Here is a 26,915-nt window from a genome sequence, read left to right on the forward strand (position 1 = left end):
TTGTGCTGGATATTAGATTCCAGTTATAAGTGATATCATATGGTATTTGTCTTTGTCTTTCTGGCTCATTTCACTCAGGATGAGATTCTCTAGTTCCATCCATGTTGCTGCAAATGGCATGATGTCATCCTTTTTTATGGCTGAGTAGTATTCCATTGTGTATATATACCACATCTTCCGAATCCAATCATCTGTCGATGGACATTTGGATTGTTTCCATGTCCTGGCTATTGTGAATAGTGCTGCAATGAACATGCGGGTGCATGTGTCTCTTTTAAGTAGAGCTTTGTCCAGATAGATGCCCAAGAGTGGGATTGCAGGGTCATATGGAAGTTCTATGTATAGATTTCTAAGGTATCTCCATACTGTTCTCCATAGTGGCTGTACCAGTTGACATTCCCACCAACAGTGCAGGAGGGTTCCCTTTTCTCCACAGCCCCTCCAGCACTTGTTATTTGTGGATTTATTAATGATGGCCATTCTGACTGGTGTGAGGTCAGCAGAAGGAAGGAAATTATAAAGATCAAAGAAGAAATCAATAAAATAGAGACTCAAAAAACAATGGAGAAAATTAATAAAACCAAGAGCTGGTTCTTTGAAAAGGTGAACAAAATTGATAAACCCCTGGCCAGACTCACTAAAAAGAGGAGAGAAAGAACCCAAATCACCAAAATTATAAATGAAAAAGGAGAAATCACAACGGATACAGCAGAAATACAAAAAACCATAAGACAATACTATGAACAACTATATGGCAATAAGTTTGACAATCTGGAAGAAATGGACAATTTTCTAGAATCTTACAGCCTGCCAAAACTGAATCAAGCAGAAACAGACCAACTGAACAGACCGATCACTAGAAATGAAATTGAAGAGGTCATAAAATCACTCCCTACAAATAAAAGTCCAGGACCAGATGGCTTCACAGGTGAATTCTATCAAACATATAAAGAGGAATTGGTGCCCATCCTCCTTAAACTCTTTCAAAAGGTTGAAGAAGAAGGAATACTCCCAAAGACATTCTATGAGGCCACCATCACCCTCATTCCAAAACCAGGCAGAGATACCACCAAAAAAGAAAACTATCGCCCAATATCATTGATGAATATAGATACTTTTTTAAAAATTTTTTAATCTTTTTAGGGCACACCCATGGCATATGGAGGTTCCCAGGCTAGGGGCTGAATTGGAGCTACAGCTGCCAGCCTATGTCAGAGCCACAGCAACGCCAGATCCAAGCCACATTTGCAACCTACACTACAGCTCACAACAACACCGGATCCTTAACCCAATGACCGAGGCCAGGAATCGAACCCGCAACCTCACGGTTCGTAGTCCGATTTGTTTCTGCTGCGCCACGATGGGAACTCCTGGTTTTTCCCATGAAAGAAGAGTCTACCAAAACGAACTCAAAGAGAAAAAATATCTACAGTGCAACTAGGAAATAACTGTAATTAAAAAATATAGTTTCTCTGAAAGTTATTTGATGAACACAATACAGTTTGGACTAAAATAATGACGTTAATATATATTAATTAATATATACCAAGAGTTGATATATATTTATCAGAATCTTTAACAGTTACAGATTTACCTCAATTCAAATAGCAAAGACCTGGGAGACTCAAATAATGATACATTTTTGGAAGAAGAAAGCATACTAAAAGAGGTGAACAGGAATTCTGATATGAAGAATCTTTGTTATAATCATTTTAGAAAAAAATGTATTGATAGATATTATTAATATTAGGATGAAAAAATGAAGAAAGTTCTGGTATTTGGAGGATAGAAGTTGAGAGTACATGTATACATGTGCTAAGATACCATCACAAGTAGGTAAATTTAAAAAAAAAACAACTTTCCCCTTCATCCTAGTGGAATGGGCCATAAAGATGTCAATCACCCCACAAGGCTTTCACATGTTATCTTTGCTGTGTAAACAACAGTGTTTAACAACCAGTGTTCAAGCTTCCTCCAGAACAGCTGACAACTAATCTGAACACTTCTCCATGCTTCACCAATGGCAAGGCCATTCTCACTCAGTCCTATAAAAACTGAGAATAAGAGGGTGACAGAGCCCCTTTCCTGGAGCAGTGTCCTTTGCAATTTCCCATTGTAGATTCACTGCATGCCTCTCAAGAAAAAATAAGCCTGTAAAGGAATAACATGCTTCATTTTACTGTCCCTTGGATTATAATTTTCTCAGTAACACCTGTTTTTGTGCCTGTACCACATGCTATTGCGATTTTTGCCTTCACCTACCACTCTGTAAGACTGTACCATTCTTCAAGACAAATTCATCCTGTTGTTCTCTTTAAAACATTTATATCACTTTTAAGCACCAAAGTTCTATCTGGCACATAGCAATTAACTAGGTCATAAATTCACTAGTTACATTTTAGTGTTCTTAATAAGATTTCAGAGAAACCAAATTCTCATCAGCAATACATCCACAAATCATATTTCAGAATGTTACTTCTGAAGGTAATAATTTCAATATTTTATTGATTCTAATTACTTGCAATTTGAAGGGCATACTCTTTTGACACTGACAATGAGTTCTGGGGGTGCATCAAACCTGGACCTCAGTATCTTATATAAGGAGTGGGAAAGTGATCAGTAATCCATCATTGAAAATCAGCAATCCATCATTATAAGATTCATAAACTTAAGAAAAAGTAGAAATATATAAGGTACAAAAGATTACCATTCTTTAAATGGTAGTAGAAATATAACACAGTAATTTGCCTACATTTTAAATTACATTTTTTGTCATAAATAATAATTATGTATGAGGTAGTGTACCGTCTGTGCTACTCATAATACGGTTCTTTGAGCAAAAATAGAAGCTTATTATTTTCTCTCATGTGACATCCTCAGGTGGAGGGGCTATCAGAGTGGTTCTGCTCTAGGTCATGCAAAGATGCAGATTCTGTTGTGCTTTGTCATGTCTTCAGTTAGAGTTTACTACATGATTGCAGCAAACTCACACCATAACTACTGTTTCATTTTGTGCCAAGAGTAGGAAAAAGAAGTGAATGATAAGAAATTTCCTTTTTAAAGATTGTGACTGTTTTTAAGGTTTCACACATAACTTATCATCACATTCCATGAGTCGGAATGTAGTCATGTAGCTATACCTGGCTCCACAGGAGGCCAGGAAATATAATCTGTAGCTGGGTAGACACAGCCGAATTTAAACGTGTTCCTTCCAGAAAAAAAAGAACTTATACTAGAGACAATTTATCTGGGTGTGTTCAGATTGCTACCCTAAATTCTGTGTGGGGAGAATCAGTAAAAAGATCTTTTGTACAGACGCTTTCTGAAAGTGTTTAAAGAGGGCACCGACAAACATTTAGAATGTAGGCAATTAAATGCTTCAGCCTATTTTCCTTGTTTAATTCTAATAATTTTCTTTAAGACATCTTTTCTGATTTTAAGCTTTTCTTCCTAATCCATGATTTCTGAAGAAAACTCAGCAAAAAGGGAAACATTTGTTTCTCAACCCGAATTGCCTCAGAAATGAAACTGCTAGTGCTTGGGTATCCCAATACCCAAGCATCCCACAACTATCCTTCTCAGAGGTTTCCTTCTCAGTGCAGTGATCTGCTATGACCCAGTGGCACCAAAGTTAGATTCAGTCATTCATTCACCATTCTGATTTCTGAACACCATTACTTCTTTTCTTCTTTCTCTCTCTCTCTTTTTTTGGGGGTGGGTGGGGTCTACGCCTGAGGCAGGTGGAAATTGCTGGGACAGGGATCCAACCCATGCCACAGCAGCAACCTAAGCTGTTGCAGTGACAATGCCAGATCCTTAACCAGTTGTACCACAAGGGAATTCCTTTTTCTTTCCTTTCTTTTTATTTTTCTTTTGAATCCCAACTCTTCTTACTTTCCACTGCTATAGTCCTATATAGATCTATGGTTGTCAATCACCAGAGCTGCTATAACTTGTCACCCTACTTCCATCTTTCTCTGAGAGGAATTTCCACACAGTATCCTAAATGATTATGAATCAGATAACATGGGCATCCTACTGAAATTCTACTCTGATAGCTCCATAACAAGATAAAACTCAAATTCTTTATCGTGACCTATAAGGCCCTTCACATTTTAGCCCTTAGTCTACATCTTCAACCCCATTTTCTAACACCCGCTGAACAACCAGACCTCTAGTGTTAACACTTCTATTGCGCAGAGGATGACATAAAGCTCAAACCCTTCTGATGATCAAGGACCTCATACCTGTGCTTTTATCAGTGAAGAGTGTAGTAACACCAGTTTTAAGCTCTGTAATAGACCTCCTATTTTCAACCACTGGAGAATTCTCTAGCCATCCTCTGAAAAGAAACAGAGCAGGAATATCAGCCCGGATTTGAAATTTTAACTAATGAGTAACCAGGAATCCTATCTAGGCCTTTGAGATAGTTACAAAGGTTACAGATAGTTACTGTGTTTTCTAATTTGCTTCTCATATTTCTCTTCATTACCAGACTGCATTGGAATTTGAATTCTTTTTTTTTTTTTTTAGTGAAGAAGTAAAGCTATATGCCAATATGGTACAGAAGGGAAGCACAGAAAATTGTGGACTAGTGAAGTGACCTCAACCTCTTATGTCTCCAAGACAGAGTGACATTTCAGTATGTAAACTGGAGGAGATTCCACTATAGCATGTCCTTTACTCCCAGTATAATAGGTATGAATTACTCCAGTACAGTTGGTATTTCATAAATTTCATATTGCCTTATTATTTTTATAAATTATTTGAGCTCTACTTACCAAGATTACTGTAAATAATTCCATATCAGTAATATTTCTGGGCTGTTTCTACTCTTTTGATTTGGGTTGAACAAGTTCCTGGAAAATGGTGAAGAGCACTTGTCTTCAATGGGTGATGTCAAGAAGGAGGTCACTCCTCACTTCAATCTCTAACATAACTTGCTTCTATTTCAGGACTTGTTTATAAAATCTCAAAGTATAAGACTTTCAAGTACAAAGACCCGTATTTTCTCCTAATGATTTCTTCTTCCTGAGGAGGCAATATATAATGGTTAATAATATAGAACTTGGAATCAGGCTGCTTCAAGATTTGAATCCTGGCACCAGGCAACTTACTGGCTTTGTGATCTTAGACATGTTATCTAACCTTTCTGCAGCTGTAAGGAAAATTGCCAAGTGAAAGATGAGAATTACTCCCCAATGCTAACTTCCTTGGACACTTGTAAGGACTGAAGAATATATCAGTAAATGTTCAGCAAGCAGAGCACTAGTGACACAAAGAAGGCTCAGGATATTATGAGTTTTTGTTACTGTGTTATTGCATTGTTGTTATAATACAGGCTGTCAAATATGAAATGAAGTTGGCCAAGAATTTGTCTTAACGTACAACTGTTGTTTCCCTAATGTAGTAAATCCAACTTTGTCAATCTGCCCAGACCATGTTATAGTCCCTCCACCCCTTCCCCATCACTAGCTCCATGTAACTTTAAATTTCGTTGTTAAATTAGTCATTTTCTGTCCTTGAAGGAACATAATTCACTCTTCAAGTGTCCTGCTTTCCTAAATCCTATAAATTCCAGCTACTTAAAAATCCTACCAAATAGAGTTTTAAGCTAGACTTGGTCTTCATTTAATAAACAGGCATAAAACAAATATTCATAATTTAGGAAGGGCCTTGGAGATAATTTAATTTAATTCTATTGTATAGTCTTCAATTTATATACAATTTCTTTTTACAGTGACAATATTTTCTGAAGCTAGAAATATGTATTTATTAAAAACATTTTTTCTTTGAATTTCTCATTTAGCTATATCAAAAAATAGAAACCACATTTTTGAAATTAGTTTACATGAAATCATCATCACTTCCACCAGTCCACACAACCCTCACTCCCACAAATATCATGCTTATTAATGACAGTGTCTATAATATTACTTCATCGATGTAGAAAAAGTAGGTTATTCATAGGAAAAATGATTTATTTTACACATGATGTTCATAGTTTATAAAAGTATAAATGGATCAATTTTTGGCAAAGGAAAATTGGATTATCTTTATCAAGTGCATATTCATTTATTGTTTCAGTCTACATATATTTCTAGAGTATTTTCTCTGCTATTTTTTGTAGATAGGGCATTAAAAATGTCCCTAACAATCCTTTTCTTCCTCTGGAGTCTTCACAATCTCATTAGAGAGATAGCTTTTTAGCAGGGATTAGTAATAAGAGTTATAAAAAAAAATAATATGGGAACACAAAGAAAAAAGCTATTAGTTCTACTTTTGGGGACTGGGAAATATGTACAAAGATGCCATCTGAACCAGTCATTCAATTGCTGCTCTTCAGCGTCAGCTTTTGAGTTCAGCATTTTTGAACTTTGCCCTACTTTTTCTATGTTTCCTTATTTATACCTACTGCTATGTGCTCACTCTGAAACTTCACAAGAAAAATGGTCTCAGGATTCCCTATTGTGTTTCTTAGAAATCTGAGATTTTATAAAGCTGTTTCAAGAATTCTACAACTGTTTGACTCAGGTAGAGATTTAAATTAAGAAACTACACTAAGAAGCAGCCTATCCAAATTTATTTATACAGTAAGCACATTAACTTTTCAGGTAGGTTATATTACATTTTTTTCAAATATTGGAGCAAATATTTTCAAAATATTTTCTAGATATTTTCCATTTTCAAATATTTTCTATCTCTAAATATTTTTCCTAAATATTATCTCTAAATATTTTCAAATATTTTATATCTCTATGTATATATTTGAACATTCATATCTGTTGCCATTGGTTAGAAAAAATGTGTCACTGCCCATTTTTTATGTTGTGAGCTACACAGGAAGTCCTGCCCATTTTTTAATTAACGACTGTTTTCAAGAGTGAATACATAAGTGCACTATTAGAATACACACACCCTATTCTCTCTAAAATACCAGAAAAGACTCAGACAATGTTCTTATGATGATGTAAAAGATACACAGAAAAATAAACAAATGAAATTATAACAATATGGTATAATAGATAATCTTAATACTTGTCATCTAATTTTAATATTACTGCTCAATACACATAGATGGAACTAGAGACTCTCATCCTGAGTGTCAGAAAGAGAATGACAAATACCATATGATATCACTTATATCTGGAATCTAATATACTGCACAAATGAAACTTTCAACAGATAGATGAATCTTTCAACAGAAAAGAAAATCAAGCACTTGGAGAATAGACTTGTGGTTGCCAAGGGGGAGGGGGAGGGAGTGGGGTGGATTGGGAGCTTGGGGTTAATAAATGCAAATTATTGCCTTTGGAATGGATTAGCAAGGAGATCCTGCTGTACAGCACTGGGAACTATATCTAGTCACTTATGATGGAGCATGACAATGTGAGACAAAAGAATGTACACATGTATGTGTAACTGGGTCACCATGCTGTACAGTAGAAACAAAATTATATTGGGGAAATATCAATTAAAATATATAAATACATGTAAATATAAATAGAGATATTTGCTAGCTATTGGTTAGAAACTAGAAAACATTTTCTGAGTATAAACATGTAATTTATAAATACATTTGACCATAAGATAATTATATTGATGGGGTCAACATGACAAAACAATTTGAAATATACTAGACTCAACTGATTTTTCAAGTAATGTCTAACATAATTCACTGTAGTGGTTGGTATTTATTACAGTCATTACCAAACAATGAAAGCACAGTCACGAATTATGAAAATCACCTTTTCCATAACTTTAAAAATTAACCAAAGGCTTGCAATGATCTGAGAAGTCATTAAAGAACATAAGTTGTTGAAATTCCATAAGAAGAGTTTTGTCTCATTTTTAACTTCTACTAAAGTCCCTCTCTTCAGCTTTGCAGTAGGCTTGAAACCAACAGCTCTGTAACCCTATTAGCTATGAAAACCAGCAGCCTAGCAGCCACTAGAGGAGGTAAATTGGATAGGAACTCCAAAAGAATCCCATGCTCAAATAATTTTTAGTGATTTGATCTGTCTGGCAGTTATCTTAAAAAATTTCAATCACAGAGATTTTCTTTATTTCACCTGACTCAGTGCTCACACCAACACAGTGGGAAGAATCTACTCCCCAGGGTATTTGTCCAAAACAAGCAGTGGTAACTGTTCCACATCACATTTGCCTGAGGCGGTATTATACAATTTGTGGCAAGTAAGATGCTGGACAAAAAAATAAAATGGAGCTCTGGTAAATGAGATGTCCTTAGGGATATTTGAACAGTCAATATAGTCTTGAGGATCAAGAAGGAACTAAATAAACATAAATTAATATACACTATAGAGTCTCTCACAAAATACAAAACAGGAAAAAAAGTACATGAATAAAAACTATAAATATCAAGGAATATACACATATAGGCAAGAGGAAAATTATATACAAATTTTCTGGTGGTTGAGATGTCACTGAATCCATTAGCATTGGTATTTAATTTCCTCCATTTTCTCCCTACTTCTCTGTTCCAAGACCAAGGGTGAAATAATGCCACACTAGGCTAGGGATTGCATGGTCATAAAGTGATCACCTTTCACCCTGCCAGTTTTATACCACAAGTAAATAAATAAATAAGTTAATTTAAAAAAAAGGAGTTCCCATAGTGGCTCGGCAGAAACAAATCTGACTAGCATCCATGAGGACACAGGTTTGATCCCTGGCCTTGCTCAGGGGATTAAGGATCTGGTATTGCTGTAAGCTGTGGTATAGGTGGTAAAAATGGCTTGGATCCCGCATTTCTGTGGCTGTGTATAGACCAGCAGCTCCAGCTCCAGTTCAACCCCTAGCCTGGGAACCTCCATATGCCATGGGTGTGGCCCTAAGTAAATAAATGAATAAATTTATTAATTAATACACAAATATTTTCCAGCAGAAGATTGCAACACAACCATCAGACAGTGGCCTACATATGAAAAGAGACAATATTCTCAACAAACGAAGAATCGGTTCTTGTGGAAATGGTAGCATCATAATCTGGCAAAAAACTATAAATACTCATACATACTGTCTATGCAGCAATAAAATATGCCATCAGGAGTTCCCATGGTGGTGCAGTGGTTAACAAATCCGACTAGGAACCATGAGGTTGCAGGTACGATCCCTAGCCTGCTCAGTGGGTCAAGGATCCGGCATTGCCATGAGCTGTGGTGTAGGTTACAGACGCGGCTCAGATCCCATGTTGCTGTAGGTTGCAGATGTGGCTCAGATCCCATGTTGCTGTGGCTCTGGTGTAAGCCGATGGCTACAGCTCCAATTCAACCCCTAGCCTGGGAACCTCCATATGTGGCGGGAGCAGCCCAAGAAATGGCAAAAAGACAAAAAAAAAAAAAAAAAAAAAAAAAAAAAAAAGCCACCATATCTATGAAGCAAGAATAGTAAATTATGTAAAATGAGCAAGTGGCTATGAACCAAGAAAAGGCAATTTTGCAAAAGAACTGGAAATTTTGCAAAGAACCAAATCAAGACCTTGTTAATGGAAAATAAAATTATTGAAATAAACAACAATAACAAAACCTTTTAATAGATAGCATAAATAGAATGTTTACTTGGAAAATTGATAAACAAGAAAATTAAATTAAGAAATAATTTCAAATGACAAGGATAAAAAGAGATAAAAAGTTTGAAAGAAGTGTGGGAAGAAATTGGGGCTAAATTTGAATGTTTCAACGTTTGTTGTTTTTGGAGTCTCAATGTTACACAAATTTGATTCACAGAGTTCCAGAAAAGTTTTATTCTTGGTTAAGGCTTATTATAGCAAAAGGACAGAGTAGAAGAAATTAGAAAAAGATATGCATTGGGTGAAATCCAAAGGGATCAGGCACAATCTACTGAGCCTTTCTATGTCTCAGCACAGGATGTGCTTTCTCTCTAGTGGTGAAACCACAGTAACCTGTGTGAAATATCTCTGCTCAAGGAAATCCACTCAGGTCTTCAGTGTCTGAGGCATTCCTGACAAGGTAGAATAGCACAGTCCATTCCTCAAGGTGTATAGAAGAATATCTTTAATCATTAACCTAAAAACATTTCGGAGAGCTGCATTCCAAGGAATTGTGGGTCAGTCATGGAACCAAGTTTATATGAAGGCATGTGAAAATGCTCTAATAGACACTTCAAAAGGAGAAAATGGAAAAAAATAGACAGAAAAGTGTTAAAAAATATTGGAAATAATTTCCTAAAACCAAAGATTAAATTACTTTTTTTTTTAATTTTTTTTTTTTATTTTCCCACTGTACAGCAAGGGGGTCAGGTTATCCTTACATGTATACATTGCAATTACAGTTTTTCCCCCACTCTTTCTTCTGTTGCAACATGAGTATCTAGACATTGTTCTCAGTGCTATTCAGCAGGATCTTCTTGTTCAATTACTTTTGATGGAAAAATTCTACCAAGTGTCAAACAGTATAAAATATTAAAGTGATGCTTCTGAGAAGAACAAGTAGAAATAAAGGTTATTTAAGGACAAAGATAGTTTACAATAACACTAGCAATATTGGAAGGAAGACATCAATAAGTCATTAACATTCTGAGGAAAGGTAACAATGAACTGAGAATTATAAATTGTAATAATTTTATGGCCACACCCAAGGCATATGGAAGTTCCTGGGCCAGGAATTGAATCCAACTTATATGGCAGCTGCAGCAATGCGGCTACTTTAACCCACTTTGCTGGTCTGGGCATATCCATGCCTCTGCAGCCACCGAAGCCACTGCAGTTGGATTTTTAATGCACTGTGTCACAGCAGGAACTCCCTATAATTTCTTTTTCCATAATTCAAGAGCAGAAATAAGTATACTTTCAGATGTATAAGGACAATTGAAATGGTATATATAATACATAATATACTTTATATTATACATAATAGTAAATACCATATATTTTATACATATATATAAACCATATAGCCTTTACGTATAGTTATATATATAGCTACTATTATATTAACTATAAAGAATATAAAATTATATACAAACAATATTTTATATATATTTCAATGAGCCTTATATAGCTGAAAGAATTTTTTTATCTTTGTGATTGAATATATAGAGAATATACGTGTAAATATACGTTTAGAAATTAACATTCACAGATTCCTTCAGCACAGACTTTGAAAACAGTAGTAAATAAATAAAAATTGAGAATAGAAATAAGTAAAAGGGAGTTCCCATGGTGGCTTGGCAAAAACAAATCTGATTAGCATCAATGAGGACGCAGGTTCAATCCCTGGCCTTGCTCAGTGGGTTAAGGATTCTGTGTTGCTGTGGCTGTGGTGTAGGCCGGCAGCTATAGCTCTGATTCGACCCCTAGTCTGGGAATCTCCACATGCCTGTGGGTATGGCCCTAAAAAGACAAAAAAGAAAGGGAGAGAGATTGCGCTGATATACTAGTATTATAATTCAAAATTATTTTTAAAGATAGTCTGCAGTACACTCAGAATTTGCAAATTGATTTTAATGCTTAGCAGTATTTTAATAATAATACAAAACAAACACAGGTCCTAAAAATTAATAATGAAAATCCCACAGAGGAGGGACAAAAGATGAGAACACAATATTAATAAATCAACACCAGTTTGTTATTCAAGAAAATGAAAACAAGATTTATATTACTATCATAAGCAGAGTCATCTTTAATATCTTTTGAAAGCTGATAAACACAACAGATAACATTTATGAAGGGCTAACTATATTCCAGGCACTCTTGCTAAAGATTTTGCAAGCAATAACTCTTTAAATCATTGTAAAAATTCCCATAAAGTGGGTACTGATATTTTATTTTCATTTTATAGATGAGGGAAGTGATGAAGTATGTTAATAACTCTTTTCATATAGAAACAGCCCTACATTCTTGGGGGAAAAATGCTCTTGGTGAAGATATAGTGTTCTTTTAATGTCCTTTTAAGCACTTAATGTGTTAGGGTTTATTTGTTAATATTTTAACTAGGATTTGCCACTGATGCTCCTAAGTGAGGTTGGTCTGAAAAAAGTATATGATATTTAGACTTTAATATCTTTTTTGTGTGCATATGTGGAATCTCGTGAATTAAAATATTAAGACTCCTACTAACAGTGGGCTTTTTGCTACATTTTTATACACATTAAAATTTATGATATAGTTACATTGGTGCTACACTATTTGGTAGACAGATATTCATGACTGTTTTGTATACACAGGAAGGTACCCATTACTATAACCATAAGATATCCTTCTTTATCTTGTTTCACAGGTTTTTAGTTCATATGAGGTCTAGTCTCCAATTAAGATTGCAATTCCCACTTACTTTTTGTAATGCATTTGCTTATTATATGTTTGTTTTCTCTTTTATTTTTCAAATAGTCTGAGTTTTCTTAGTGTAGATATGACTTAAAATTCTATTGCTTTGTGATCCAATCTAAAAGTCTGCTTTTTCATAGAGAATGAGATACTCCAATTCACATTCAATGATATGAAAGATCTGTTTTATGTTAGTTTTTTTTTTTCTTTTTTCCTTTCCCCCTTTTTTTGGCTGCATCTATGGTATGTGGAAGCTCCTAGGCCAGGGAACAAACCCACAGCATAGCAGCCACCCAAGCTGGTGCAGTGACAATACCAAATCCATAACCCATTGAGCCACATGGGCACTCCTAGTTTTTGATTTTTAACTTTGTAAAATTCCTTGACTTAGTGGTCTATTTTTAAAATTTACTTCTGTGTGTATTCTCAATGTTTATTTTTTGTATTTTGCTCTTTGTAATTTTATTTCTTTAAAAATAACTGCATTTATTGACTGTTATAGACTGTATTTGTTTTACTAAAATAGGTAGTGATAAATATTAGTACTTAATATATATTGATTATAGTTTATATATATAATCAACCCTTGTGTTGTTAAATATGATAGTCTTCTTATTTGCAATGATTTTCTTGGACTCTCAGCTGTTAGACAATTAATGCCTTTATATCTCATCTTTTCTTGGTCCTTCTCTATTTAGATATATTATTTATTATTACATCGTCAGGATCTATGATATTTATATTCTATTTTTCTTGCTGTAATTCTTACCTTCTCATATTTCAGGTCAATAGTTAAAAACAGTTGATGCTTATAATAAGTCCTTGATTCAAGATATCTCTTCCATTTATCTCTTAGAAAGCTAAATTCCATTCTCTATTCTCAAGACAGGTTCATGAGAATAATACACCCTTAGTTCTTGTGTGTTCAAAACTTTGCTTACACCTATTATATTTGAAAGACTGCCTAAATAGAAAAAAAAAGTTAACTCTCACACTGGTTTCTTGTGGGCTTTCCTCCACTGACAATGGATAGTTCTGTTCTGTGAATGTTGTATTGAAGAATTATGAGACCAATTGTAATATTTTCTTTTATAAGTTACTGATTTGCATGTCCCAAAGATTCTTCAACATATTTAAATTCTAGTTACTGTACTGGGATATGTCTTGGTGGTGGCAATTTTCTTTAGTGATCATTGTTTTCTTTAAAAATGAAATTTGTGGGTTTTTTTGGCTGGAGCCATGGCATCTGAAAGTTCCTGGGTTGGGTATTGACCACAGCAGTGACCAGAGCCACAGCAGTGACAATGCTAGATCCTTAACCTGCTGTGCCACATGGGAACTCCCTAAAATTGAAATTTCAAGTCTTTCATTTCAAAAATGATTTTTTCTCTAATAATATAGAAATCAATTCTTTTCCATTATTAATATTTTCTTCTTCAAGGTCTCTAATTATGTATGTGTTAGATTATCTTTCCCTGCCTTCTCCATCTTTTGTATTCTAAGCCTGCTCATCTCCTTATTTCCAATTTATTTTGCTAGACTTTATCATTCTTTTTCCTTCTCTCCTTTACTATGTTTACCTCAGTACTTTACCTCATAATTCTTGCATATTAATTCTTAATTTGTGATGGTTTATATTTAATTCTACTACTTTCTTGAGTTATACCCAGTTTTCGGTCATCAGTTCCTATTGTGTCCTCAACCCTGCCCAATCAAGTTCTTGCATAAAGCCCTGTAGTTTTCATTCACAGAAGCAATTCTTTCATTGTGCCCTTATGAAAATTCATGGCAGAATGTTAGCACAAATTTTTAAAATTCTCTATGGCAACACTGTCATGGTGTGTATTCTTCAACAGTTAGTACATTTTGGTGCTCCTCTAAAAGTCTTTTCCAATATTATTTTTGTATTGATACTGTGCCCATTCTTTTTTTATTATTATTATTCATAATTAACCAAGTAAAAGTTTTCTCCTCTTGTTTCCTGGGAAAAGGAGAGGGGAAAATAGAGATGCCATTCTAATTTTTATCATCCTATTCTTGCCTCTGGTGGACCAAGTGGTTGGGGAGTAAGGAGTTAGAACCTTGCCTTGCTGAACTCTTAAATGCCATCTTTTTTCTTTCTTTGCCTTTAAAGCATTTTAGTTTACATTTTTTTCTTTACCGTGTACAACCACAAAGTGACTATATAGATATTACTATTATAATTTCATAATCAAATATAGGACAACGTTGAAGTACCTTAGCAAAGGAGGGTGAGAAATATCCTGCAACAGGGGTGAGAAAATGGAGGTTTAATTCTTGTTAACCACTTTTTGCCCAAATAGCTACTAGTATATGAAAAACGTACTGCTCACGTCTGTTATATAGACACAGCTGAGAAGACTTAGAGAGTCAAATGAGCTCTAAGTCTTCACCAACCATTTTCTTTCTATGGTTTTCTTGGAAAGAAGACCATATGGTGAATTTTCATGGTGCGACACTGAACATCTGGAGACTGTGACACATGCTTTATAAAGCTGAGGTGTATGAGAAGAGTTTGGTATCTCTTGTTCCCTTAATGAGGAGGTGCTTCTCTCATTCAGATGATCAGGTAGATGTGAAACCAATATTTTCAAAGCAGATACTCTCTGCAGGACAGATTCTAGTTGGATTCCAGACCACCCAGTATTAATTTATCACCAAACACTTATTTTTTCATGTGAATGTATATGACAAGAGCGAGAGAGTTTTCACCAATATTTCGTTATGCCTTATTGCATAAAAAATGTTTATACTACCTTTACAATTGAGAGTGTACCTATTTTAATATGAGGATACTAGTTATATAAGACATACTTAGGAAAAATAAAATGCCTATTTAATTTATTCTAATAGATAAGCCTCTTTTGGCATTTAAAAAATGATTTCTAAGTAACTGAAAGCCTAATAATTTAAATAACATACAAACAAAATCAAAAACTTTTCCCTCCAGGGTATTCACAGGGAATAATTCATCACTTTATATGTTATGTTATTTGAGGAGAGTTTTACTAGACTTTTTTTCCAGTCATATCTTTTACACACAAATCTACCTGCTTCCTGCCCACTCTCAACTACCATGTAAGATTATGAAACAAAATTACAATTCCTAGAAATCACTCAATAATGTCCAGTTGTTTTCATATTTACCGAATGTCAGGATTCACCTCCTTGATCTTGGTGAGTGTAGTAGGTATCTATTTTCCTGGGAGTATTTGTAGTAATTTGCGAATAAACAGGACTGATATACAGCAAAGCAAATCTGTAAGAGGAAAAGCCAGGCCAATCCTGGGAGAATTTGGATAAAAACGAAAAGCTCTGCAATTAAAAAAAAAGAGAGAGAGAGATAGCGAGAGAGAGAGAAATATTTCTATTAGACTGGCTAAGTCGTGTCCTGTTTTTTTAGAATATTGAGAAAAGGGAGAAGAGCCAAGACAGAGGGCAATAGACTGACTCTGTACCCTTCATACTTAAACCTTTCTGGATCTCAGGGAATGGTCCAGGCAATTGGGTCATATGATTACAAATATTATTATTTTTACCTTGTTAGCTGGTCAACCTGAGAGGCAAACAAACACCGACACCCCTGCCCAGGCAACTGCTCCAAGGAGCTGGATATGGTAGCCTGCTCCCCGCCGGCGCTTTCTGGCCGGACACCCTGTGCCAAAGAGCGCCCGGGGAAGCAGACAGCAATAGGGGGACTACACAGATGTCATGGATGCACACGCTCGATCATAATCTGACCAGAAAGGAGCGAGAGGGAAGGCGACGGCGGGCACAGCCGGGCGGGGGAGCCGCCGCAAAGGAGCGGGAGGCGGTGTGCAGCGCACAGGTGCCTCGGGCCGGCGGCGGGGTAGCTGGCGCCTCAGCTCTATTTCCAGCGAGCGGAAGCCGCGGCAGCTACCGAGCCCGGCAACCCCCAGCCTGGGCCACTGGAGGAAAAGCCCAAGGAAAGGGCGCGAAGGGGAAGGAGGGGAAAGAGGTGGGGGCGGGGTAGAGACCCTACTCCTCCTCTGGGAGACCTCCTCCCCAAGCCCTGCTGGTGGGAACATTTGCCGGGCTCGCCCGCGCCTCCCTCCCACCTCCCCACTCTGGGTGTTCCTCTCCTCTCTCCCTTCGCTCTCCCCCACCCTTCTTGCCTCTCCCTCCCAGCCGCGTGCCTCCTCCCCTCCCCCTCGCCTCCCTCCCTCACAGCGGCGGTAGCAGTAGCCGCTTCGACAGAGCCGGAGATGGGCAGAGAGCGCGCGCGGCGCAGCAGCTTCAGATCCACAGCCCTCCGCGTCCGCAGCTTTCTGCGCCCCCGCCGCCGCTGTCGCCGCCTCGGCGTCCCCCTTCTCCAGTCCCGCTCCTAGGACAGCGCCGCCACCGCCGCCCGGCCCTGCCCGCTGCCTGCGCCGCGCAGCCCTCGCGCGCGCCCGGATGGCGCTTTCCTCCCAGGACCGGTGAGTAGCCTGGAGAGCGCAGGGGGTCGGCGCCCAGGCCGGGAGCGGAGAGGACCTCTACCACTCTACGGTTAGGGGTACCCCCAAACCACCTGCTGTGATTCTCCAATCTTCAGGCAGGGGGTCTCGGGAGGACGCTGCTTGGTGATCCCCGAGGGGTTTTTTGATTCAACTCCACCTGCTGGCCACCTGAAGCCTTCTCCCTCCCCGGCACAGCTGAGGGCAGCTCGCGGTCCCGCCTCATCTTCCAGCCCGGGAGCTACCACATTCGCCGCAGCCGCCGATGGCCCTGACCCCCCGGTCACCCCAAGCAGGGTCCTTTCCGTCCTCACTGTCCCCGCGCCTTCCCCTTCTGATTTCCCACTTCAGCCAGCCCGCAAAGACCCCCGCCTGCTACCCCGCACCCGGGCTGGCGCTGACAAAGCCTTCCGCACAAAGTCCTCCCTAACCCACCTTCCCTCCTTTTCCAAAGCCCGGCTCCAGAGCACCCCCCCACCCTCCGCCCCTTCCCGCGGTATTGCTTCGCCGAGCGAACGGTTCTCCCAGTGAATTCTGACCTCATTCCCTCGAAACGATGGTACCTCTCCCGCTTTTCTGACAGTCACCTCAGAAAATTGGCACAGACGCGCGGTGAGCCTGGCTTCTGTACAATTACTTTGTGCGTTTCTCCATACCTGGTCTGAGTAGGTTACGATCAAGCATGAAAAAAGAAAGACAAAAAAACAAACCTTTTACGACTAAACTTTCTGCTATTGTTGCTTTAAAGAGCACCACTATTTCCGTTGCTCAGATTCTTTGTATTCATTTAGAGGCGTTTTAGCGGAGTACCGGGAACTCTCCTATTTTACCTGTTCCTCCAGTGTCGGTCTTAATTCCAGGTTTAGAACCTTCACCTGACTGGGTGATGAATCTGCTTTAGCAACAACCCTATGGAAAGCTGAGCAACTCTTGAGAAAAAGATTTTTCTTGAAGGAGAGGAGAGTAGCGCCAATCCCACCCTTGAAAATCTTCTTTGAATTTCCAATAAGCCAAAGCCCTTATTTTTCTTTGGGTTTAGCGGCTAAGAAAGGGATGTAGGAGGATCAGAAAACGTTGTACGAAAGAGCTTCTGCACCATCTGTGTGCTTCGGGTGTTGTATAGTATCTTAGCATCCAGACAGTCTTTCTGTAGAAGTTTTCTTAGGGCAGCAGCTCTTTCTTCTGAAACCAGATTTAACCTTTTAGTATTTCTAGTTGGCTTGAGAGAAAAAAGGGGAGTTGTGTTCAATGAATGAATATGAACAAGATCATGGAATGAGTGAAACAGGGAGGGGTGATTTAAATACAAAAATTTGTGCTCCTGATTCCCCACGTATTGAAATCATAAAAACAAAACTACACCCACCTAAATTTTGATTTAATTTTTTAAAAGAAATGATGAAAATAATAATTTCAGCATGTTTTACTCTCTGGAACCTTCATAGGGTTTGAGTTTTAAGCAATACAGAGAAGAGTGGTTAGAAATAGATGGTAGAAACTTTGAAAGGTGTCCCATTTGAGTATGTAGTGTGTGAATGTAAATTTTCTGGTGATTCTATTTTTATTTTTTTAAAGAATTTTGAGAAAATAAGAATCACATTGGCATTCTTGTTCTTGCAGTTGATGGAGAGAGAATGTTTCCTGATCTTAAATGAGCAAACCTCTCCCTACAAAAGAACTGGAAAGAGAAGGTTGAGCAAATATCTAGAGAATTTAGTGAAGGTTGTCTTAAAATCTTGCCTTCCCCAATGTCAAGACCTTTTTTTAAATTTTGTTTTAACTCAAATTGTATTCGAGTGTTTGTTTCTCTTTTCTTGTGTAGACATAGAGAGAAATGCAGTGAGCAAGTCACTGACAAGGGATGGTTTTGAGTAAATGTTTTTGAGCTGGATCTAAAGTAAGGAGAGGCGATGAGTAATGACTGTTGGTTTTCTAAATTCAGAAATTTTGATTGGTTAAATTTAGTGCTTGACTAAGAAAAATAATGCAAACCAAGTATTTAAACTTACTGCAAATATGCAGATATCAAGTGGCTAGAGAATAGATAAGTTATGAGCTGAATCAAAAGATCATTTAATTTTTTTCTCTAAATACATTTACCTTTTGGATAACAGTGGAATGCTTACTAAATGCCATATGTCCAACTATAATGTATCTGTATGGGAAAAGATATATTTTGATTGAACCAAAGGAAAAGCAAGTGCAACACTGACTTAGGTCGGTTATTGCTCATAATTGTGTAAATGTTAAGACCAAAGTAGTATATGCTAACTTGATTCCAATGAACATCAAATCTAAACAATGTCAGAGGTACACATCTTTTATGAAGATGTATCCTGGTAAAACCTGCAACTTTGTAATGGCCTTAGAATTGTCTATGAGAATGCAACTAATCAGTCAGGCATAAATAATGGCAGGATTTCTGTTAAGAACTCTTGGTGAGCTGTAACTCAGGAAGATGTGCCTGAATTTAATGTCATTGCCATTATTAGGTCTCTGCAAAAACATTTAGATATAGGACATGGGGAGGCAAGGCATATCTATATTTGAATGGTATATCTTTAAGTTACATCTTACAGTTCTCATCATTATGTGCCACCCAGATGATGGGGTGGGTCTAAATTAAATATTTCAGTAGTAAAGAGAAATTAAAAATTGGTAAAGGGAAATTGAAAATTGTAGAAACTATATAGATTGTTTCACCAATAGACTGCTATTAGTTCAGTGTTCCATGTTAAACTATATATTGGCTTGTTTGTGGTGAAGGAGCGGGAGACTGTCTAGGAAGAGAAAGCAGAAAAGAAGGGAGAGATAAAGGATACATACCTGTGGATACTTGTTTAAATTCTTTGCTCAAGTAAAGGTAGCTAAATACAAGCTCTATTATTTTGGTATGTGGGATAACAGATGTTTTCCAACTTGGATTTTAAAGAATGTCCCCTTAATTATAGCCATAACAATACAAATTTTAAAAAAGAAGTAGTTCATTGATGTTATTCACTAAAACCTGGGGATTAGAGGCAAGCTACTTTATGTAAACTAATTGACCTAAATAAAATTCTAAACAGATTTAAATGCGAAACCGTGAAAGAAGGAAAACACACATACTCACATACACTTAAAATTACAATGTTAGATAAAGAGCCAAGAGATTTAGTATCTTATGAAGGCAAGAATATTCGGGCAAAGGATAACTGTACAAAATATTTTGATAGCTTAATATATATTTATTTTATTTTCCTAATTACATTTGTGTATGTGTTAGTCAATATTTTTGGATATTTGCATTTTTATTTACAAAGTCGTGAGTCTGTAGATTATAAAATGCTACAAATTTTATGAATTCAAAATAATCCTGAAATTGTTCTTGTGAATGTCAAATGATTACATAAATATTTACACATGACTTTGTTTTCTATCTTTATTCTATAGTGGAAGGAATATTTAACAAAAAGAATTCTCAAAGAGCAAATAAGGAAAGTGAATATTTCAAAACTATCATGATGATTCAACTGAAGTTTTACAACAGTGCTATCTAAGTGATACTCATAAGATCAACCCAAACATACAATTAAAATTCCTGCAGACAAGAAACAGCCAGATTCTGTGATTTTACATGTGATTGTGAAATTCACTTTTGTTCATTTAGCTGCAAACGGAATGCTTGGCACTCTTAATAGAAAGAATCAGAGAATTTAGGTATCATTTAGAGGATGAGGAAGGCATTTCATTCCCATCATTTTACTAATAATTTACCCAATGTTCTTAAATAGGTAATAGAAACAGAATTAGAATCCATGCCTCCTGATTTCATCCTGTATATCTTTTTAAAAACTGCACATCAGTTTTCCCCCTTATTTTATTTTAGGAAGGTAATATTGTAGAAATCGGTTCAAGATGAAAGAAAACCAAAAATAAAATGAAAATCTGTACTCTGTCAGGAAATGCTTAGGTGCCATAACCATCATAGCTGAAAGAAACATTTTCTACTCACTCTTTCCTACCTTCAGGTTAAGCTTGGAAAATATTTAAATATTTAAAAATATTTTGTCATTGATCCACCTAAAATCTTTTCAATATTTTTGCTTAATTGTCATTATGAATTCTTCACTGATAGGGTATACATTTTTTCATGGTAATTGTATGTCGTAGACACTCCCATTTTAATTTTTAATAGAAACTTCATTGGAAAATAGACCTTAAAACAGAGTTTTGTTTCTGCAAGCAAAGCAGTGGAAATAAACATCATTTTTTTTAATAGTTTCATCTTTGTACGTGTTCACTATTTTTGCCACCATAGATAAAGTTAGTGCATCCATATGTTTTGGGGCTTTTTGTCACCATAGTTTGTGAATAGTTCAGGTGGTTAGGGAAGATAAATTTGTTTCAACAAGTTTCAAGTCCACAGTTGAAAATCCTGGCACTTTTAGCTTTCTTTTCACTGATGGCAGGAAGGATCAGTGGAAGTGAACAACTCAATCAATGGGAAACTGTCGTCATTACTGGGTAGAAGAGGAAACATTCACATTTTTTTTTTTTTTTTTTGTATTTTTAGGGCTGTACCCATGGCATATGAAGGTTCCCAGGCTAGGGGTCGAATCGGAACTACAGCTGCTGGCCTACACCACAGCCACAGCAATACCAGATCAAAGCTGTGTCTGCGACCTGCACCACAGTACAGGGCAATGTGAGATCCTTAACCCACTGAGCAAGGCTAGGGATCTAATCTGCGTCCTTATGGATGCTAGTCAGATTCGTTTCCACTGAGCCATGCGGGGAACTCCTCACATGTATTCTTTGTGTAGGTGGCTCATCAGTGTCATCTCATCTAGGAAGAGTAACATGACAACATAGATAGACATCTCAATTACATTGTATAGAGCAATGCTACGTTATCTGTTATCTGAGTGTGCCTGGGTTGATGGAAGTTAGGGGAAACTGAGATCTTGGATGTGCTGGGTGGCTGATTCAAAAGCTGAAGAGGAAGGCTTGTCTTAGAAATGGCTTTCTTTAAACCAATTAAGATGCAGATTTGACTGAAAGGAGAGCTACATCTCTAACACTGCCTTGACCTAATTTCTTTGGACTGTAATTCAGTCTTCACTTATTGAGGGCCTAGAACATGGCCAGAACTGAAGTGATGACTACAGACACAAGGACAGATGCGACATAGATTTTGACCTCAAGCAGCTCCAGTGTAGCTGGAGGAACAGATAAGAATACACATGTTACTGAACAAGGGTATCCAGAGAAAACCCCAAATGACTACAGCTTAATTGCAGTATGCCTTGCCAAAATAGAGGGAGGTATGCCATGGCTAAAGTCTTGGCACGAAAATAACCTATGTCCTTAAAAAAACACTTTTTCATTTTTCCCATATTAATTGTAACTCTAACAAAATTTTGTGACAATGCAGAAATTTATTAACTTGAGTTGATGTAGATGGTTTCATCCTAATGAACCTAATGGTTGTTTTACTCCTTGTAGGTCCGAGGGTAATTTTTCTAATAGAAGTATAATTAGTTATCCACTTTTAATATGAGTTTGAAATATCAAGTTTGTTTTTTAAGAAAGCTAAATCATCAAGGAACATTCGAAGGGGTGTGTACAGAAGAAGGAAAAAATGAAGGCAGTGAGCAATATACATAACATCTATTCAATAACTAAAAATTTACAAATTGCTTTAACAAAAGATATTTAAATTTAAACATAATTAAAAATGTCTATACCCAATTTACTTTGATGGTGAACATTTTTTAAGTGTGACTCTGTGATACATAGGGATATAAACTGTTAGTGTTAGATGGTTTCACTGCCTTGATCTGTAGGAGACAACTGGGCTATTTCAGTAATCAATTCCTGCTGGCTTTCAAGATCCATGAAGGGTCTGAGATTTTACCCTCTAAGTTAAAAATGACTAATTGATTGTAGTCCTTGTTTTGGAGTGGCTGCAAGAGGGCAGTTAATCTGACTTGCTCTCTTTGTCCACATCAGCAGCCTGGTGGCATTTGTCTGCCCCACTGAATGGCTAAGCAATAGTTATAGAAATGGGAGTGGGAAACCTAGCCAGAGGTGTTGACAGGTATTTCACAAGGGAAACACAGAATCTGGGGCCATCTCCTGCTTGTTCCAACACATTTCTTGCAAAGATTAAGGGGACTATAGATCAAATCATGGTCAGAGCCATCTGGCTGGTGATGGCAGATTCAGCAGAGAGTTAAATTTATTTAGAACCTTTGTAACAGTTTGGGAGAGCCATTTTTTTTTTATCACGTAAAACTAAGATGCCACTTGAAGTCAGGCAAGCTGAAAGCTTGACTGTACTATTTCCATTTACAGATAGGGCTGTAGGTGAGGTCTGTGGGACTTTTTCTTATATTGAGTCAGTGACTCCAAGTTGACCCATCCCAAAATGAAAATAGTAGGCTGGACAGTCTCAAGACCTCCATAGGCCAGGAGTTCAGTTTTGACAAGAGCTCAGTAGCAAGCTAATAGCTGCTTTTCAAAAGAAGTGTACCTAGTAGGGGTATACCCTACAGGTGAGGGACTTGACCAGTCCAAAAATCCAAAGAGAACCTACAGATTGAGGCTGGCTTCCTTTTCCAGAGGCTCCAGTCCGCAAAATTATTGGTCAAAGAGACTTGTGCTTCATAGGTTTATTAGGGATGTAGGGCCCCAAGATGCAGAGAATATGCCACAGCTTACTAGAAAGGCTCCAATGTGATGTATTCATTTGGGCCTCACTCAAAGGGTGCTAATGTTTGCATTAGCCAATATAAAGGTCCAAGTAGGAAATCCAGGTGAGCACATACTATTGCCAGCACACAAGTATTCCAGTAAGAGGCTGGGCATCTTTTGGTTGCTTGGAGTTGAATAGACAGAAGTTTTTGGTTTTGGGGGGTTTTGTTGTTGTTGTTTTTGCTTTTTAGTGCTGCACTGGTAGCATATGGCTATTCCCAGGCTAGGGGTCCAATCAGATATATAGCTGCTGACCTGCCTCACAGCCACAGCAACTCGGGATCCCAGCTGAGTCTGCGCCCTACATTACAACTCATGGCAACACCAGATCCTTAACCCACTGAGCGAGGCCAGGGATCAAACCCACGACCTCATCCTTCCTAGTCGGATTTGTTTCCACTGTGACACGATGGGAACTCCTGTTGTTTTTTGACTACCAGAGGGATTGAATATTGTGAGTCTGCTAATGTGGTCCCAAGAAAGTTTATTTGACAAGCAAAGCCCTGAATTGTGTTAGGGCTCATCAGCTACTGCGTCTGGTGGAAGTATGGTGACACCACAGTTAAGACATTGCTAATGGAAACCTCTGACTTTGTCATCAGCAGGGTATCATTATATAGTTTAAGCTTTGCACCATAAAGGGTGGAGGCACTCATGGTACCCATCTATAGATGGCAGAGAAATTTATTTACACTTGGAGATAACCTATAGTAATTTGAGTGGTTACTCCAAATATATATTGGTGGCCATGACACATGAAGTGTGTTGGTCTTTGTCTCTAGGAGTCAGTGGGGTAGAAAAGAAGGCACTGACAGAGTCCAAGAGAGTATAGCAAATGTTTCCTCTGTGTAGTGGGTTCAGTTACTTGAGCAATTGGTGATAATCCATTCTGAGCTTTCAGATTTAAGTCTTTTCCTTGGCCATATAGGACCGTTGTATTGAGATGCTGCATTTCTTCCTACCCATGTTGTCGTCAAGTCTGTAATCAGAGCTGTAATCTCCTTTTGTGCACTCATAATTTTATACTGTTTCTGGGAAGAAACAGAGAGAAGATTGGAAAGTGATTTACATGTTCCATTAGCACTTCTCTACGTGTGGCCTTTCCCAGTTGTGATCATTTTTTCAGGCACTTAACGGATGATAAAATATAAGCATATAACACATCAATTGCTGCTATACTATCAGATATAGAAACAACAAAAATGGTACATTTAATTGGGCCCAAAATTTCCATCCACAAGATCATGTTAGCCTGTCTTTCCCACTGTGAATCTAAACCCCATTAGCTGAATTTGAGTGTTCTGCATGTCCAGGTGGGAGAGCAACCTGGGCATCCCTATCCAACATACCCAGAGAAGTTTGATTCCTTCTCCTTCCTGAAATTCTTCAGCATATTCAGGTGAGTGCATATATCCTTTGATCCCTATAAGGGGATGGGGATACCTAGGCCTCTGATCATGATTTTATATATTTATTTTTTTGGCTCCTCCTGTGGTATGTGGAAGTTCCTGGACCAGCGATGGAACCTGCAACATGGCAACAACCCAAGTCATTGCACAGGCAATGCTGGATCCTTAATCCGCTACACATAAGAGAACTCCATGATTCTCTTTGAATCACAGGTTAAGGGAGAGGAGGAGAGAGGAGCCAGGCATCATGGAACGAGAGAGGCTTCATGTATACTTTCAAGTCATGTAGAGAGGGGTTCAAATGAACTTTGAATAAATTTTGGCCCATCCAATATTCTATATGGGGGAGCAAGGTCCTCATAGCTGATGCCATCTATTTCAGCCTTAGGAATTCCTGGACTCAGAAACCATAGCCCCCTTGCTTTTTGGCTGGGGACAAATGTTTGCAAACTCTGGCTGACTCAGTCTTGGCTCACAAAGTGGTGACCTTCTTTAAGGAATCTACCTTAATTTGGGGCATTAGCTGCCACATTGTCTAGATGACATCCCTGAAGGTTCTTGATGGGGTGAATATCAGGGCAAGGAAGGTTTTCCTGTGCAATGGGGGTGCCTTCAGGAATTTATCTGGATTTCTTTCTCATTCTCTGGTGGGTCAACTCCCATTAAAATTCTGAAATCAACCTAGGACAGTAATAGCTCCCAAACAAGTCAAGACTTCATTTATGGTTTTCCATAGGAATTTTTCTATCTCAGGAAAATCTCCCCAGGAGAGCTAAAGCTCCTCTAGAGCTGCCAGAACCCATTGTAAAAAACTGAGAGATTTTCGAATGGATCTAAATTTGGCATGATAGAATGAAGGAGAGGTTTAGCCATAAGACAACCTCCTACTTGTCATTATTCCTTAACAGGAAATGTTCCCCATGCATCCTTCTTTCCCATATGAAACAGTTCAATGTCATGGAGTTCTCCCTTTCACACTCTAACTATTGTTTGAAGTAGAGTGGAACCTTCTGCTTATCTAGTGCAAATCTTAGTACTAAGTTGTAACTAGTGCCTGCAGATCAGAGGCTGATTACCAGATTGGCAAAGCAATCCTTCCACCTAGAGGAAAACTCACAACAGAGCAACATTTTGGCATTGGTATTTACCTGTTTCCTGTTATTTAGCCCATGGTAACCCTCAGTTCCTCTTCATTACAGGCAAAAAAGTGGAGGGCCATTAATTGCCTACTTGACTATATAATTGCTACTGGTTCCCATAGACCAGTTTCTCAAATCCCATTAATGAACCTACGAGGCCCTTATCCTTCCTTTTCCAGAAAGAAATCCATGTCTCTGTCAGCATCTCATCCTCATTACCAACATTGTCAAAAACTCTGAGGGGTCTGAAGATGTTACTTACACTGCTTGCAAGCTGACATAAAAGTTTGCCACAGATTCATGTACGCTTTTAGAAGACATTAAACTCTTGGATCAGGGTTGAAGGACAATTTATTTTTTAAAGCAGTAGCAGTAGCATGTGTATCAGCCTTTTGGCACTGGTTCCCTAAGCCCCAGTTTCCACAAGGCAACACAAAGCAGCCCATATGACACCTAAATGTTATAAGAAAGGGACTCTGAACTTAAGGAATACAAATCTTTTATAATGGATGGCAAGTATGCTTCCCTTTGCTATAGAAGCAGTTGCTATTTCTACCTTCCAAGGCTGTTTGCTTTACAAACATCTTTTAAAAATAGTTCAGAACAAAGGGAGCCTGTGGTTTTTTCATAAGATGTGCAGAAATGTAAGAAATTCATGGGAAATTATTTCCCAACAGTGACAAAAGACTTTAATAAATATTTGTTTTGGTGGGTTCTTTATCTGTTGTCTGATATATATTCATCCTTTCTACTTCCTAATGGTGGAATGCTTTAAACATGTGAGACTTGGGATTGACACCTCTCTCAAAAAAGCAGAAGCCAAGAAGGAAACTTTTAAAGCATA

At 37.7% G+C, this 26,915-nt stretch overlaps 2 long non-coding RNA genes across 2 annotated transcripts in view; one reads left to right on the plus strand and one right to left on the minus strand.

The window, feature by feature from the left end:
* LOC102159560 lies at nt 1,281-18,775 on the minus strand. The gene is made up of 6 exons (XR_001306018.2): nt 17,616-18,775; nt 17,325-17,446; nt 15,476-15,643; nt 4,782-5,031; nt 4,248-4,342; nt 1,281-2,151 (listed from the first exon to the last, which is right to left on the minus strand). It is a non-coding gene; the product is annotated as an uncharacterized LOC102159560 (long non-coding RNA).
* LOC106508899 overlaps nt 16,776-26,915 on the plus strand; it is a 107,820-nt gene continuing 97,680 nt past the window's right edge. Inside the window, exon 1 of the long non-coding RNA XR_002343614.1 lies at nt 16,776-17,397. This is a non-coding gene — a long non-coding RNA (uncharacterized LOC106508899). The remainder of the gene's footprint in view (nt 17,398-26,915) is intronic.

Source organism: Sus scrofa, chromosome 1, assembly GCF_000003025.6.
Source record: "Sus scrofa isolate TJ Tabasco breed Duroc chromosome 1, Sscrofa11.1, whole genome shotgun sequence".
NCBI classification, from domain to species: domain Eukaryota; kingdom Metazoa; phylum Chordata; class Mammalia; order Artiodactyla; family Suidae; genus Sus; species Sus scrofa.